This window comes from Chanodichthys erythropterus, chromosome 4 (genome assembly GCF_024489055.1).
Source record: "Chanodichthys erythropterus isolate Z2021 chromosome 4, ASM2448905v1, whole genome shotgun sequence".
Taxonomy (NCBI): domain Eukaryota; kingdom Metazoa; phylum Chordata; class Actinopteri; order Cypriniformes; family Xenocyprididae; genus Chanodichthys; species Chanodichthys erythropterus.
In genome coordinates, this window is record NC_090224.1 from 25,660,692 (window position 1) to 25,678,925 (window position 18,234).

The window sequence follows — 18,234 nt, forward strand, 5'->3', positions numbered from 1 at the left end:
ACAAGTACTTTATCTCCCGGTGAAAATTTGCATAAGTTAGTTCCTCTGTCATACAGCTGGCTCTGTCTGTGCTGGTCTTGTAACAAATTCTCCATAGACAGCCGCCCCAACGTGTGGAGTTTTGTTCTCAAGTCCAGCACATACTGAATTTCATTTTTGGCCTGAGATGGTCCGTCCTCCCAAGTTTCCCTTAGGACATCTAATACCCCCCGGGGCTGGCGTCCAAAGAGAAGCTCGAAGGGGGAAAACCTCGTGGAGGCTTGCTGGACCTCTTGCACTGCAAATAACAGAGGTTCCAACCACTTATCCCAATTTTTGGCGTCCTCTTGAACGAATTTACGAATCATGGATTTAAGCGTGCGATTAAACCGTTCGACCAGCCCGTCCGTTTGTGAGTGAAAGACGCTGGTACGAACGGATTTAATGCCCAACAATTCGTAAAGTTGGCGTAACGTGCGTGACATAAACGCCGTGCCTTGATCAGTGAGGATTTCTTTCGGAATCCCCACTCGGTAGATTAAACGAAACAGTGCATCCGCAACACTCTTAGCGCAAATGTTGCGGAGCGGCACTGCTTCAGGATATCGCGTTGCATAATCCACAATGACTAATGCAAAGCGATGCCCTCTTGCTGATCGCTCTAATGGCCTGATGAGGTCCATACCAATTCTTTCGAAGGGGACCTGCATTAATGGGAGGGGGCGCAATGGCACTTTTGGGGTGGCCGGTGGGTTAACCAACTGACATTCCCGACAAGACGCGCACCAACTGCGCACATTCTCGTGAATGCCCGGCCAAAAGAATTGGGTCATGAGGCGATTTAGTGTTGCCGTTTGTCCTAGCCATCGGATTAGAATGAGCCGCGTGGAAAAGCATTTCACTGCTCCAGGGGAAAGTCATCGCGATCCGAAAGAATAAGTCTTCCAATTTTGCTCTGTTCCCCAGAAGCTGAACTCACTGGTCTCACTGGTTTTCCCCCCAAGAGGCATCCGAGCAAAAGCACCCCAATAATTTATTAAATGCAGGCCAATTCGTACCCAAAATTATCGGATGCCGGAGGTGCGGATTAACTGCCACCTCCACACTATGCTTTTGACCCCTAAATTGAATAATGACGGGCACTAACGGATATTTCACCACATCCCCGTGCACACACCTCTCCTTAACCAAGCGGCCTGCATCCAATGCCCCGGACGAAATCAGGATTTGATGCAAAGAGGTTTGGTTACATCCTGAGTCCACCAAAGCCTGATAGGTACCCCCCTTGACACTCACAGGTATTTGGTACCCGCCAGCTTGACCGGGGGCAGCCTGCGGGTCGTCCGGGATCCGGATCAACGTCCCAACCTCCATGACTGGACACCTGTCCACGAAGTGCTCCTGGTCCCCGCAACGCCAACAGGCTTATTGCTGAACCTCCCGGTCAATCCAGCTCCGGAACCTCTCGCGGTCCTCCTGCTGGGCCTGCACGATGGCTTGGAACCGCCACTCTTGGTCGGTCCGCAGGTCCAGCAGGGCTTGATGTTGTTCCTGATGTAGGACCGCGAGGGATGCGATGAGTTCCGCAAATGGGGTGGAGGACGAAGTTTGCATGGCAGCGGCCACCCAGCTTCCTTCCCGGGTTTCGGCACCAGTGTAGTATTAACAGTGTTCTTAGGTGTAGGAAGGAAGGGGACAGGGTCTGAGTTCAACTGCTGACTTTTGAGCTTTTATTTCAATAAATTCAAACGTCCAACAAAAACAGTAAAACAAAATAATCCACAAAGGGCTTCACTCCAGTCTCGGCATATACAATCCACAATGGGCTTCACTCCAGCAGTGTTGTCGTGCACCAGCGGCTCAGTCAGCAGTTCCCCTCTCTCTCACCGACTCCTGCTTCTCGCGGCGTTTTAACCTGTCTCCACGCCAATTACTGAAATGAGAAACAGGTGTTCGTGATTTACATTTAACCCGCTCACTCACCAAAGATATCCCGATGCTCTCTCCCGCTGCAGACCTCGCTGAACCACGCCCCCCTTGCCACAATCTATTTCGACAATAAAATTAAAAATTAACAGCTAATGGAATGCAAATCATTCAATTGTGCTCTGTGATTAAGAATCTGTGTCTGGCATCAGTTCAAACTATTCACATGGCCACTGCTGAACCATTTGGGAAAAAAATCACGCAGTCCAAAGACCGTGAAAGAATATCATGTGTAATAATTATTTTCATTGTTTTGACCCAAGTAACACTATATTCTAATAAATAAGCTACCAAAATTGTAGATACCAGTGAAATTTCACATTTCTCATTCCACAGCAAAAACTACAAGCCTAACCGTGCGTTCACACCGCCACTGGCGAGAGCATCAAAGTGACAGTAAGTAATTAATTTTCAATGTGAGCTGGCACCGAGCTCCAGCGAGAGTGGCGCGGAACGTCGAGGAGAGTTGAGGTCAGGTCAACTTTATGGTAATGAGCTATGACGCGGTTTGGCGGAAACCAGTTGGAATGTAGAGGTCCTTGCTTGAGAGGATTCCAATTGGTTGCTGCAACTTGTCATTTACTTTGACCCTCGGCTTGTGAAGCTCGACTTTGACGCTCTCGCCGGCAGCGGTGTGAACGCACGTTACGGTAGCTGTCCACTGGCGTGGGGCGGGCCGAGCAGAGCGTTTTCAATTAATTCCTATGGAAGTCGAGGTTCACGTTCACGAGGTGCATTGTGGGATTGTGAAGCTCGACTTCCATAGGAATGAATTGAAAACGCTCTGCTCCGCCCACCCCGAGCCAGTGGACACCTACCGTTACTGTGCGTTCACACCACCGCCTGCCGAGAGCGTCAAAGTCGAGCTTCCCATCCCACAATGCACCTCGCGAGCGTGAAGCTCGACTCACACTGAAAATTAATGACTTACTGTCACTTCGCCAGTGGCGGTGTGAACACACGGTCACTAACATAAATTTAAAACATTACTGAATACAAGTGTCAGTAATAAATTAAATTAAGAACAGAGCTAAGAATTAAAGGGATAGTTCACCCCAAAATGAAAATTTGTTTATCTGCTTACACCCAGCGCATCCAAGATGTAGGTACTATGTTGCCGTCTGTCAGTCAAATAATGCAAGTGAATGGGAACTCTATCAATAAGAGTTGCAAAAATTTGCATAGATGAATCCAAATTAAACCCTGCGGCTCGTGACAACACATTGATGTCCTAAGACACGAAACGATCGGTTTGTGCGAGAAAAAGTATTTATATAATTTTTTAAATCTAAAACACCACAATGTCCAACTGCGTTCAGCACCCAGTTAGTGAGGTCTGATCACGCTCTGACAACGGCAGTAATGTCTCACGCTTATACTTCAGTGAGTGCGAGACATTACTGCCATTGTCAAAGCGCAATCAGACCTCACTAAGTGAATGCTGACGTGCTACTCGTCTGTGTTTAAGTAGTTTAGTTGTCAACTAACATTAATATTCTCTTATTATTAAGCGTTAATACATTAACAATGTACCGCACCACTGAACATCAAGATAAATGGTTCTTTCAACAGGAGGTAAAATAGAAGTAACATGCTAAATTGGGGTGTATAATGTTCTACACCATGTATAAAAATCCACCCCGGACACCCCTCTAGCTCTGCCAGTATGTTCCTTCCCCTGCTCCAAAGGGACCTCTAGCCTCTAAAAAAAACACACAAAAAAAAAAACAATTAAAGCTCTGCCTGTGTTTTAACTATGAAAGGAAGAAGGTCAATTCAGTCAATCCTGTGAACACCCACCTTATCTAAAGAACTGCTAGGCTCGTAAGAGAGGAAAGCAAGGTCAGGAGAGGCTTGTAAAAGCTTACAAGAATAAATAAACTGGCCGGAGCTGGCCTTTAAAGCCATGCAAAAAACAACAAGAAGAGATCTGTGTTTTGTTTCTCATTTTATAATTTAATTTGTTTTCAATCTGTTTCCTGTAAGAAGGATGCAATTGAATTTTCTTTAATAATCAAGTTTTCGCAGTAATCAAAAATAAATTCCTTGAAGGTTACTATGTTACACTGCAATAGCATACAGACAGTGGTGGATACTGCCACAAGCATTACACACAGATGGTTAGAGCAGTGTTTAACAGTCCATTTTGTATTAACAGTCTAGGTCACAAGTGTAAGGCTTTTAGTCTACCTTTTTGGAAGTCTAAACTAAGCCTGCATCTCAATCAACTCGGTAGCTTCGTAGGTCGTGAATCAGTTTATCGTGTATATGAATTAGGGCACTGGTAAGGACAGTAAGAATCCTGGCTCACTACACTGATGACTCATGATTCAGCAACATGATAACGTCCTCATTGTACAACATCATTTTGAACAACAGAGGAACTGATATCTTTATTATATTATTTTTTAACGTTATTTAATTTATATTATGATAAATTCTTTGCTTGTAACAAACGTGCACCAATTCAGCCATTAAAAAAATTATAAATGTTAGCTAGATTGTGTTTGTTACTTGATGTATGTTTTTGCCAAAATATAATTATATAGGTTTGTATTAAAAAAAAAAAAAAAAAACACCTATCACATGACATTATGTGTAGTGAGTTATCTCATGAGATTTATGTTTCATGTTTCAGAACTTCTGATATGGCAACTAATAGTGAGCATTGATGCTCCTTGGTTTTCACAGTGTATTGTGGGACTTTTTAGGAAGTGAACATTTCAGTGCACTGGAAGGATTTTGTGATTGAGACAGTCCTTAAAATGTCTGACTCCCTGTTCAGTGCCCTGACTACTAAACTAGGGAGCTGACTGAGACACACCCAAAGTGCATTGGCTTGAAGTGAGCTAACAGTTAACAAATACTGTTCTTCTGTATCATCTATTTTTGGTAGGACTATGAATCAGTGCTTGTTATCTTTATCTCTAAACATTAATGATTGGATATGTACAATTCCTGACATGCAGGGGCGTAAATTTCATCGGACAGTAGGGGGGGACAATAAACATAACATTTCTCAAGAGCAATTTTTGAAGGGGACACAAATAATACAGCCAAAATTTTACTTATAAAGGATATATGCAGGGGTTAAATTGGGCCGGGGCTGTCCGGGGCTCGACATTAACGCTTAATTTCTTGAAGGGCCAAGAGAAAGAGAGCTTTACTTGTCCTGATTAAAACAACAATAACAAAAATAATTAGGGAATCACCAAAACGCAAGCATGATTCTATTACATTTAGTGTAAGTGGCGATTGATAATGGATAATATAAATATTTAATAATAAATATTTTATTAATGAATGATTCAGCGTTTTGAACGAATCGGTTGAGTCAAGAATCAGTAATAGCCTATTCCACACAACACCTGCCTCATTCTTGAATGAATCAGTCGTTTGAATGAATGACTAGGACAGTCACTTGCCACCACCTACTGCCAGTTCAGTTTCATGTTTAAATTTTCCCAACATTTCTTATTTGTATATTCAAAAATATTTAAAGAATATCATAACATTATTTAATGCAGTTGTAATTTTTCAGTGTAAATTATTTGATTCATAACAGTCCTGCTTTATTTTTCTTATTGAATTTATTGATCAAATGTAAAAAAAAAAAAAAAAGAAAGAAATAAAAGATGAAGCATGTAATAAGATTAGGGGAAAAAAATGCCCTTGGGGTAAATATCAATACCCTGTATTTTGTATTGATATGCTCTCCTTTAGGCCTACAGAAAGACTTTGTTATCAGATGTAGCTTTGCACACTGCCAACATCTAGAATGATTTTGATCTGCATTTTAGTGTTCATAGCAGAGGGCTCTGTCGACTTATTTTTAGTTTGTCAGTTGATAAGATTTTGTAGGCTTTGCATACACATGTGCACTCCTCGAAAGCCTGAAACCTGTTAATTGTTGTTGGTGTGGGTGACATAGTATCCAACAAGCAATTGTAAACAAGCTACCAAACACGCTAGGTAACATTATAATTGCTAAAATAGCGGACTCACGGAAAAAAAATCATGTTATCATCTTGCTTTTTTTTTGTTATGACTAATTACTCAGCGTCGGCAGCATTAAAGCAAAAATAACCACTTCATCCGATGTTTTTGAATAAAATAGCCTAAACAGACTACTTACTAGAGCTCCTCTCAACTACCGTCTGTCTTCTCTCCCGCCGGCGCCGCCGGATTTCTACACGCACGAGTGTGACGTGCGCGGTGGACCAAACCACTGTGAGGCAAGGGAGAGGTGACTCAAAATGTTTCTAAACTTAAAACGCCTGTTTGCGTTTGTATTGCTTTACTTCTTACACAATTATTTTAAGGATATATCATTTATTTACAATACTTAGAGTGGTTTTTAATTATATTTTTTGGGGGGGACAGCACTCAGATGGGGGGGTCATGTCTATGGAAATAAAGTTTTACCCAAATGTAGCCTATTTCATACAATCTACTGACCTTGTAAAAATGTGAACAACTAAAAAGCTTGAAGCAATTCCTGACTTTCTAAAGCACTCAACATATGAATAATTGCTTACAATACATGATACATATCTTGATTAACCAGTCACTTATTACAAAAAAATAAAATAAAAAAAATAATTAGCATATAGACTAGCAAATGTTTTCATGAATCTTATGACAATGTTTACACACCAGCAGATGGCAGCACTGACTGAAGTCTGACATCCTACTTGGGTCAAATGACAGCTTCTATTCCCTCCCATTGTCTCTCTATCAATAGTAAACATCCGGGAGGCATTTTGCAGGTATCTCAACACACAGCAATTTCTTAAAGGAAGAAGGCTTATCAAAGCCAAAAATGGAAAAAGGCAGCAGGATGGAGGAGCGCCAGAGTGGTAGAGACAGCAAAGAATAAAAAATAATGCGGGGGCTGTAGTGTTTTACTCCGAGACCATTTCCCTAACTCACTAATCTCTAAACTCCTACACAAAGCAAGCACTCTACAAAACAAGCCCTCCAAGAACCTACCACCAATGTGATGAATGCTTACCCCTTGTAGGGAAAAATTACTCATTTCCTAATTGACTCAAAATTGCTTCATCACTCCACGAGTGCTCATTTGGATGCAGTGAGACAGCTAATTAAAATGCTCTCAGCAAACATCGACAGGCTTTTCCTTCAATTACTTGGAGGCTGATCACACACAAATAAACAAGTGTACTGCTGCTGCCAATGAAAGTCCATTTGGTTTATGTCTCTGTAATAGAACTGAGCTGTGAGCTGAGAAGGGCATCTTGACCTTGGGGGTTCTTGCATGAACCTCATTTAATGTGCTCGAAGCACCTGCTGAAGCTAATCTCCGCCTCACGGTCATGGATTGCCCACAGACCATCTGATGCATATTGCACGGAAAAATGGCAATTGCTATCTCAAAATAGCAATATTTAAGTTGAATGTCTGGCAGTTTTTAGGGTGTACAGGTTTTTAGCTGAACAAAGTTGCTACAATGAATGCTCCAAGAAGTGGGTTTCATGGCATCAAATATTTGAAAAATATCCTGGGGCCTCATTTATAAAAACGTGTAGAATGATCCTAAACATGAATGTTTACGGAATGTTCCCATGAATGATTTATAAAAAACGAAATTTTGATCTCCATAACATAGGGTACCTGAACCCAGATGATAAACTTAATTAACAGAAAAAAACAAAGTGTGGAATGTTGAACACTTCATACCTATAAAATTCATACACTGCACGGTTGAGTACATAGTGTGAAAGTGCATTGTGTATAGTGCATCACCCACCCCTAAATGTAATGAACATTTAAAATACATAAAAAATATTTAAAACATAAAAAATGAACTGTGACATGGTTTACATGTCAGTCAGATGGTTTCTTCCTCTTTAAAAGTTTATAGTTTTTGTCCAGAACTAGCTGCAGTATAGACGCTTGTCAAATGTCTTGCTATGCGATACTCCAGGGAAGCAGACAGCACTCTCTCAAATGTGATCAAGTAATGGATCTTGAAAAAAGCAAATATTGTGAGTGGCGAACCACCTGAATGCCAGATGACAGTATCTACAGCTCATGTTCTTTCAGTGCATTGAGATGAATAGGTTTGAAAAGATGCAGCATTTGGCAAAGAAAGCAGTCAGCAATTCCTGAGTGCCTAGACCCTGATGTCTCATTACAATGGAGAATACATTTCATGTTTTCTGTCCTAAAAAGAGGATTCCATCTCATTAAAATGAGATGATGTCATCATTATGACATACTGTTTATGAATAAATAAAAGTTGCATTGCAAGACAATAATAACAATATTAACAATTGACCTGCTTGAGCTGAAAAAGATGAACATTGGTAAACTGTTAACAGTTATCAACTTTTTGATTGATTCATAGCCCTACTATGCTCGTAATTACTGGACAGTGTTGTCAAACTTGACAAGCAGATTAATGCAATTGTAAGAAGAAGTTTTTTGTTTTTTTTTTCAACTTGGCAAAGCTAAGCACTAAGCACTTTTCCCCCCAGTTTCATAGACAAGGCTTAAGACTAGTCCCAGACTAAAATGCACAAAGCAACTTGCACTGACATATCTTAAAATGTCAATGCCATTGTTTTGTTTCAAGATGCACATCAGTAATGTTTTTCTCTAAGGAACGTTTATAAGAGCTACTTAAATGTTCTAAATGAACTAAGGCCTAATCCTGGCTTAATCTAAGCCCTGTCTGTGAAACCAGGCCATAGTCTTTTTAATGATCTTGAAAAAGTGACTCATGCTTTTATCTCTTTGTCTTGCATTGCCTGGGACCTTCATCCCAACCTCATTTTACTGAATTCCCATAACATTTCCCCCTTCAGTGGATACCCATGTGTTACTGGAAGCCCACTACCATGGAATTCCATCTAAGTTATTCTAGTGTAGTTTAAAATTAGTGGTAACACTTTAGAATAACTCACACTATGAAGCATTAGTTAAGCATTAGTAAACAGTTAATTCATCATTTATAAGACATTAATAGACATTAGTAAGCTGTTTATAAATACAGCTATAAATGCTTTGTTCTTGATTTATAAGCATATCTATAATGAGTTTATTGATTGTATTTTCATACTTTATTAATGATCAATTTATCATTTCTAAATTATGTATTACATTATTCACAAAGCAGTAATTTAGGAGTTGTCAGTGGTTCATAAGATCATTTAGGAAGTGTAAGTAAATGATTAATAAAATATTTAAATGTACATTTATGCATCTTATTATTTAGACATATAGTATTAGTTACTCAGTGTGTTAATAAATGCTTTATTAACATATTCCTAGTGTCAAAACTACCTTAGTACTAACTTTAAAACATTAGAGAACAGCAGTGCAGAAGATCAGTGATTCTTTAAATCTCATTTATAAAAGCTTTACAAAGCACAAATAGTCCTCACTTTAGATGAGCTCACAAAAATAGTTAACTGACTACTTCTAAATGTTTTATAATTATCTGAATTAATCATGAATTACAGTAGGAATATGTGTTAATAAAACATTTACTAACACACTAAGTAACTATTACTATGTGTCTAAATAATAAGATGTATAAATGAAGGTTTAAATAGTTTATTAATCATTTACTTACACTTACTAAATGAACTTATGAACCACTGACAACTCCTGAATAACTGGTTTGTAAATAATGTAATACTTAATTTAGAAATGATAAATTGATTATTAATAAAGTATGAAAATACAATTATTAAGCACATTATAGATATGCTTATAAATCAAGATTAAAGCATTTATAGCTGTATTTATAAACTACTTACTAATGTCTGTTAATGCTTTATAAGCCATGAATTAACTATTAACTAATGCTTAACTAATGCTTCATAGCGTGCAGTTATTATAAAGTGTTACCAAATTATTTGTGTAGGAATAGCATACACTTTGCATTAAAGAAACTATACATTGCACAACCTTTGCAAAGCAACAGTTTGAACATGAATATTCAATCAAAGGACAATTAGTTTAGTACAATTACAGAAATCATAACTACAATAGTCATTAGCGATCAAGAGCCTGTTCCCATAGTTACAGCTCTGGAAGTTCGAACTGGTGTTCACTGAATATTTATACTAATATTTGATATAGTTATGCATTAAAGTTCACTGGCTATATTTTGATTGTTTCTCACAGTGAAATCCTGAAAAACAATTTGTTCAGTTCTCATACAGACCAAAACAGGATCTCTCAAGTACTGCATCCCCAGTGAATGCTAATACCTCCCATTTCCTACTCCAGTGAATTCAACACATTTTTAAAGAGCATGTAGGCTCTAATTGGAGCTCAGGTGACTGTTTCCAACAGAATACACTACTAATCATGTTTTTACACACACTCCAGGTTTGTTTAGTAAGGAAATTCCAAACACCTTTTGTTTTTCCCCCTCTATTGTATTTACCTAAAAATTGATGTTGACTAGTCTGTCATCTCATCATACTGCTGTTTTAGCTATTTTATATAATTTCAATGGACATTGCCCTAAACTTTATGCATACTGTACAGGTCCCCATGGTGCCTATAAGCATGCTACCCTAAGGCTGCCCTGTAGTTGGAAAATAAGATGATTTTCATAAACAGTGTTTTCGCTGCCCACCCGGAAACATGGCCAAACTCTACAACAGCCAGACAGATCTGTTGCAGTTTGTAACTGCTTTTGACAGTGGCGTTCTCGTATGGCTTGTTAAAACAGGACTTTACAGTAGTGAGTAGAGTTCAAACAGCAGGCCGGCCAAGCAATCTGCTCATGTCCACCTGCGCCTGGTGAAAAATCCAGCATAAACCAGCATGAATTCCATGTTGGTCTGGGCTAGTTTATGCTAGTTTGAGCTGGCATAGTGCTGGTCTAACTGGTAGACCAGCATAGTCATGAAGTGGCTGGTCTACCATGCTGGTCCAACCAGCAATGCTGGTTGGACCAGCATGCTAATATTTCTCAGGGATGTGTTTATTTGAGATCAGCTGTTTGTAATGAAAAAAGCCAAAAGAGATTCAGGTCCATTCAAGCAAGTCTTTGATTTTACTAATGAAATTATGCATTTTCTAATCAGAATGCATTTTAGTCCTGCAGAAGGTGCTAGGTATATTGACCAAAACCGCAAACCTCATCTCTTATTCCGTTAATGGAAAAAAAAAAAAAACAGTAAGATGTTAATTAATTAAAGAAAAGTGCAGACTGATACATATTATGCATTTACTCTTCGCTGTGCTATCAAACTTGCATTGAAGCGTCAGTCAACAGCAACCCAAGTATTTGGGGCCAGCTGGCCACTCATTCTCGTGGCCGTGTGTTCAAATGCCGGATGTTTTAAATGGAAGCTTCCCTGCTGATGTGCTAGTCAGTCCAGACTCTGTGAGAAACACCACCAGAGGCTCGCAGACGGAGTATTTCAACATGTCGGCAGAACATGACAGAAATTAGCCAGGCGTGACGGGAGAATACAGGGGCGTGAAATTAACCGCAGCTCTCTCGCAGCTCATCTTCCCCCACACATTGTGTCGTTACTCACTGATGTATTCATTTGTATGTGTTTCCTCCTAATAAACACTAGGGTACAGATTTTGTACATCATATTGTGCATTTCGTTTAAAGTAAATGATTTTGCTGGTCCGCCAGAATGAACACACACACACACACACACACACACACACACACACACACACACACACACACACACACACACACACACACACACACACACACACACACACACACACACACAAAACCTCTCAAGCTAGTTCTGTATTAAAATACTTCCGATTTAATTAGCATTATGCTGGAGATATTTGGTCAGTGATTGTCAAGTTCATTTTCAGGTCAAACGCTAAACAGTACAGTTGGATTCAGAACTCTGATTCAGGTTAGCTAAAAAATCCAGCATTGCTGGTCACCAGCATAAGGTATGTTTTGCATGCTGGGACCAGCATGGGATGCTGGTTTGCTGGTTCCCAAGATGGGAAGCACTATACCAGCTTTAACCAGCATAAACCATCCTGGACCAAAATGGAATTCTGGTTCATGCTGGATTTTTTTTCACCCCCCATTTCATGTCCTTGATGTACTGCTTGTTATGTTGTTAGGATGACAAAAAGTGTTTAAAGTTATTTTTTAGCATATGTTTTACTGTTCACATAAACCAAACATGACATACAGCAGAATGCTTCAGTTTTAACAAAGAAAGAATGCAAGGTAATATCCAGTATGACTTCATTATATATATATATATAGAGATATAGAGATATATATATATATATATATATATATATATATATATTTACAAATTTCTGGCATGAAACTCTAGATGGTGCAGACTAATAGGTCCTTTAACACAACCTGCTAATTATCACATCATTATCTAGGTCACAGATGATTGGTTCCTGCTGTATTAGTAGCCAATGAGCTTGCGTGCTCAATCTTTAAATGCATGAGTTAGCATTGCTTAGTAGCGCAGCATGCTTCAGAAACCCTCCACCTTCCCCAGCTACACCTGTATAGATCTGCTACGGTTATTCATGTACACTATATTGTACAGCAGCAGTATGTCTTACTTGCTCACAGCAGCGGGTCGTGTATGTATTGGCAGTAGCAAGTCCCGTACTTGCTCTGCAGCAGCAAATATATCTACATTGTCATATCCATTACCATACCAAACACTCCGAGAGTTGTCATGACAGAAATATATTGTGGCGACCAGGGTGGGCGAGAGCCGTGAGGGAACGGCGCAAGGCCAGTGGCGCGAGTGTTAATGAGCTTCACCTGGGAGGCGCACCGGCCTTGAGTCCCTCACGGAGGAGCTCCGGGAGCATAAAAGGAGGAGCGACTACAGTGAAGGACGAGAGAGGACCAGGCCTGGACTTTATTTTTTTGTTTTATTATGTTTGCGTGGCCGGCAGACCTACGCGAGGGTCTGCCGGCATTACTTTCGTTTTGTTCTTTGTTTATTTTGGTATTAAACTTTTGTTGAATGTTCGCCGGTTCCCGCCTCCTTCTTCCCACATTTAAGAACTACGTTACATATATATAAATACATCTGATTATACAAGATTCTGTCTCCACTTATGTAGGCATCCGGCATCTTCTTTGGCCTGACAAAGCTGTCTGAGTTTTGCTGTGAACCATGGTTTGTCACTCCAGTCAATGCAGTCGAAGCATTCGTGGTTCGAATTCTGCTTCGTTGGTCCATCTATTTACAGATGATTTAAGGTGTAGGTGCATGTAGGTCGGTATAAGAAGAACCAGACAGTGATCAGAGAGCCCCAAAGCTGCATGTGGAACAGAGTGATATGCATTCTTTATTATGGTGTAACAGTTGTCCAGTATATCGCTGTCTCTGGTAGGACATGCAACTTGCTGTCTGTATTTTGGCATTACATGGGAGAAATTAGCTTTATTAATTATTTATTATAACAGAGTTTGCGTGTTTTTGCTCTATGTCTGAGAGCTGATCAGCCAGCTCTTGCAGCGCAACAATTGCGGAGGGATGTAAACACAAGAATGAACCAGGAAAACTCCCGTGGCGGCAGAAAGGCTTACAGTTAATGAAGAGCGCTTCTAGATCAGAACAGCACATCTTACTGAATGTTGTTACATCTGTACACCACCTTTCATTAATGTAGAAACATGTCTCACTGCCTCGTGATCATGTTCCACTGCCCCTTCTCGACTACTGGCACTTTCCTCAGCATAAGTTTTGTTTTGTTGTAAAGTGTAGCATTCCAACTTTGTGAATATTCATAACGAATTCTTGATGGCATGAGTCTAAGCTAATGAAATGTGATGTTCAAACTCATGCTGATGTAAGCAAAACAATCTTACTCACGCTGACTGACAGATCCAAAGCGTGCACACAAAGCGCACACAAAGCGATATACATATATGCAGAAATACAGTATTTCAAAAAATCTTTCTTGGCGAGTATTCACGCAAACATTATCTTTATGTCTTAAGTGAACATTTGGCTAACTGTTGGGGGAAAACATCTGATGTGTAACATTATATTAGATCCGTTTAGTACATTAGGTCTTAATATAGGTCTTAATAAGCTGTCTGTTTTATTAATGTTAATCAATTGGGGAATCATGGAAAAAAGTTGTATAATAATATTTTTCTTATAGATATGGGTTTTGACTTGGTTTGAGCCAAATTTGGTTGTATTACCAGGGATAAGGTTGCTAGGTGATTTTGTTTTGGAACCTTCAGAAAACTTTAACTCGATTTTTCTCAAAATTGACTTTTCTGACTCTATTGACTTCAAATAGGTGTAGCTTATTTTTTGTCGGATTCCAACAAATCATATATCATTTTGACGAATTATAATTTTTAATAGAGAATGTGAGAATAACAATAACTCATTTTTTGAACATTTGCTCATTGCGACTCATTTTGCTAGCACGGGTCACATATGTTGCAGTTTGGATGCTTTCATCGTTACTGGCTGGATTTACAAAAGTTTATAAAATTGAAAGCATATCTTACTTATTAGATTCTAAAACAAAGCTTGCCTCTTTCCAACTGTATATGCTTCTACAGTGCACAGAATGAATGAGTACACCCCCTCTGAAACCTCTGAAAGTCAGCAATTACTCAATTACTTAGAAGACATGTTAGGGTTCCAGCAAGTCTGCTTAATCAATTACCAAAGAAGCATCAAAATCAAAGCGTCAAAATTATTCAGGAAAATGTTCATAGGGAAATTTCATATCAAGGTGATAAAATGTTGTGTAGCAAAAATGAGTACACCCTCCTAAAAGTTAATAAAACTAAGGTAAGAGTGTTGAACCAAAACATTTAAAGAGAAGTAATTTCTTGACAAATAAAAGTGTTATATAGCCGACTGAATCATTCTCAGACTTAATGCTGACGACAATGGAACCACTTGGAGAGAATTGTCAGGAGACTTATTTCTTAGCACAAAGAGGACAGTGGTACAAGAGAATTACCAAATCATTGTTTTAAGTTTGAAAATATAGCAAAAGTAACAAAGAAATTCAAAAACAATGGACTTGTGACAAGGCCCCTGAAATAATTAGGCCTTCATTTTAAGTTTTTATTTAGTGATGAAGGATTTTTTTTTGCTAGACAAAGAGACGAAGAAATACCAAGCAAGTGTCTCAGAGCCAGCAAAAGCTATGAAAAGAGTGACTGTTTATCTCACAGAGTAAGATGCAGCCTGCAGAAATGACATGCATGGTTGTTGATCTCACTGGAACTACCCATTGTAGCCAAAGCACAATAAAGTCAGTTAGCCATTACCAAAGCCCATATTTACAAAATATAGATTCTGGGAATCAATACTCTGGTCTTATCAGATCAAATCAATTATTTTGGATCTAACAGCATGCAAAATGTTATGGTGTTGCTAGAGGAGGAGTAAAGTGAGAAGTGCCTGGTTCCCACACTAAAATTTAAGTGAAGTTCCTAAACGTAATTTAGGGAGGAGCAAGCCCATCTAATCTTCCAATCAGCAGCCAGAGTATATAAGCAGCTGCTTACCTCTCTTCAGTCTCAGCTGTTTCAGCATCCCTCCACCTCCCCAAACTCCACCTTCATTTCAGGTACCTTGCCCTATGTAATCACATACTATTTATTCACTGGGGGGTGTATCAGAGCTCGAGTTGAAGATGCTTCATCGAGCCGCTCCTCAGTGGACAGCAAGCCAAATTAGCTAACCTAATAACCTAAAGATTATATGGGCAAACGAACTCGTTAAGGAGCACTTAAGGAGCTCATCATCCAGGAGTTAAACAGCACAGATGTGACAATTTGTCATGAACTTGTACACACAGTGCCAAGAAGGGTCAGAGCAGTATATTCAAAATTATGGAGGGCATACTAAGTGCTAGAATATTATACATTTGTTGAATTAAATCTAGGGTGTACTCATTTCTGTAATCCTTAATTTAAACAAAATTGGCTAATTTACTTATTTTATGGCTATTAATGACATATATTTCTCAGTTTTTATGATATATATGTTTAATACATTTTAGTTTTGTATTTGTTCAGAGGGGGTGTACTCATTTATGCTGTGCACTGTATCTGTGATGATTATATTGCCCATGTGTTGAAAAAAAACAGAGATTAAACATACTCGCAACAGAGACATCCTAAATTGGAGACATTTTAGTGTTGTCAGTAGCACTGAGCAGAGTTTTGCTGCTGTAGTGGACATTCATGGTAAAACCACACTGTCTGAACGTAACTAGCTTTCTGGCTCGCTCGCCTTGGTGTTCTTGAGCTGTGCCACTGCCCCTCCAATTACAATGTCCATCAACATCCAAACAATTGAAAAGCGGTGAAAGATTGGGTGGTGTGTAATGCAGAATATTCAGAATGTTCATCCCTGGTGAAACTAATTGTAGAGAAATAACTAAAGATAGGACAATCTAACAAATACAGTAAAACAACTGTAGAGCTCCACACCAAGGCATCCATCCATGGCGCAAACTTGAAAAAAAAGGGCATAGGTTTACGAGTGAATGTGTGCATATTTTAATGTTATTTGAAAATAGTTTAGATGGACCTTTTTTACCTTTTAATCTTTTTTTATTCTCTTATAGTCCTTTAAATCTTTTATTTAATTAATTTAAATGAAAAGGACATTACATTACTAATCCAATAAAAATAAAATCAAATTTAAATCAAAAATAAAATAATACAAATTGTTTTTCTCAGTATTCAAGACATTGTTACAGCCATAGTTATGAATGAATCAATCTTTTGAATCAGATATTTTTTTTATGAAATGACTGAACAGAACCGTTCTGGGGTACGTTTCCCATACAACGACATAACTTGCAGCTTAGCCACCATAGCACGATGCATCGTTGGAGAAACTAACTAGTTAGTCAAAACTGTTTCCCGAAAACATAGTAACTTTGTCACACATCCGATGTTCAAACCACTTTGTTTCAACAATATAGTTAATAACGTCACACAGGTGGTGAAGTAGTAGCGTCTACTAATTAAAGGTGCCATCGAATGTTTTTTTTACAAGATGTAATATAAGTCTAAGGTGTCCCCTGAATGTGTCTGTGAAGTTTCAGCTCAAAATACCCCATAGATTTATTTTTTATTAATTTTTTAACTGCCTATTTTGGGGCATAATTAGAAATGCGCCAATTCAGGGTTGCGGCCCCTTTAAATGCTCGCGCTCTCTGCCCACGGAGCTCGCGCTTGCCTTAAACAGTGCATAAACAAAGTTTACACAGCTAATATAACCCTCAAAATGGATCTTTACAAAGTGCTCATCATGCATACTGCATGCATGCACCAGATTATGTGAGTATTGTATACTGTTTTATTGTTTACATTTGATTCTGAATGAATTTGAGGCTGTGATCCGTGGCTAACGGCTAATGCTACACTGTTGGAGAGATTTATAAAGAATGAAGTTGTGTTTATGAATTATACAGACTGCAAGTGTTTAAAAATGAAAATAGTGACAGCTCTTGTCTCCGTGAATACAGTAAGAAACGATGGTAACTTTAACCAAGTTTAACAGTAAATTAGCAACATGCTAATGAAACATTTAGAAAGACAATTTACAAATATCACTAAAAATATCATGATATCATGCATCATGTCAGTTATTATCGCTCCATCTGCCATTTTTCGCTATTGTTCTTGCTTGCTTACCTAGTCTGATGATTCAGCTGTGCACATCCAGACATTAATACTGGCTGCCCTTGTGTAATGCCTCGATCATGGGCTGGCATATGCAAATATTGGGGGCGTACACCCCGACTGTTACGTAACAGTCGGTGTTATGTTGAGATTCGCCTGTTCTTCGGAGGTCTTTTAAACAAATTAAATTTATATAAGAAGGAGGAAACAATGGAGTTTGAGACTCACTGTATGTCATTTCCATGTATTGAACTCTTGTTATTTAACTATGCCGAGATAAATTCAATTTTTAAATCTAGGGCACCTTTAATCAATTCTAGATAAAATTAATGTCAAATTAGTGTTATAAATAACAAACATGACATCTGAAGATTACGTTGCTATTTGTGTTCTTTATTGATTTGCTTTATTTCCAGATGTTTCATTCACTCCGGGTTTACCTTGGCATACCAGTGCATGTATGCAAATGCACACTCTTCAAAAACTGTGCTTTAATTCTCTTTATAAACTAAAAGACGTAAAATGGAATTTGTGTATATTTGGAATGAAAGACATAGAATATACTGTATGTTGCTACCTTATTATGCTTAAGAACATGATCTATGTATTGTAAGTCCACATAT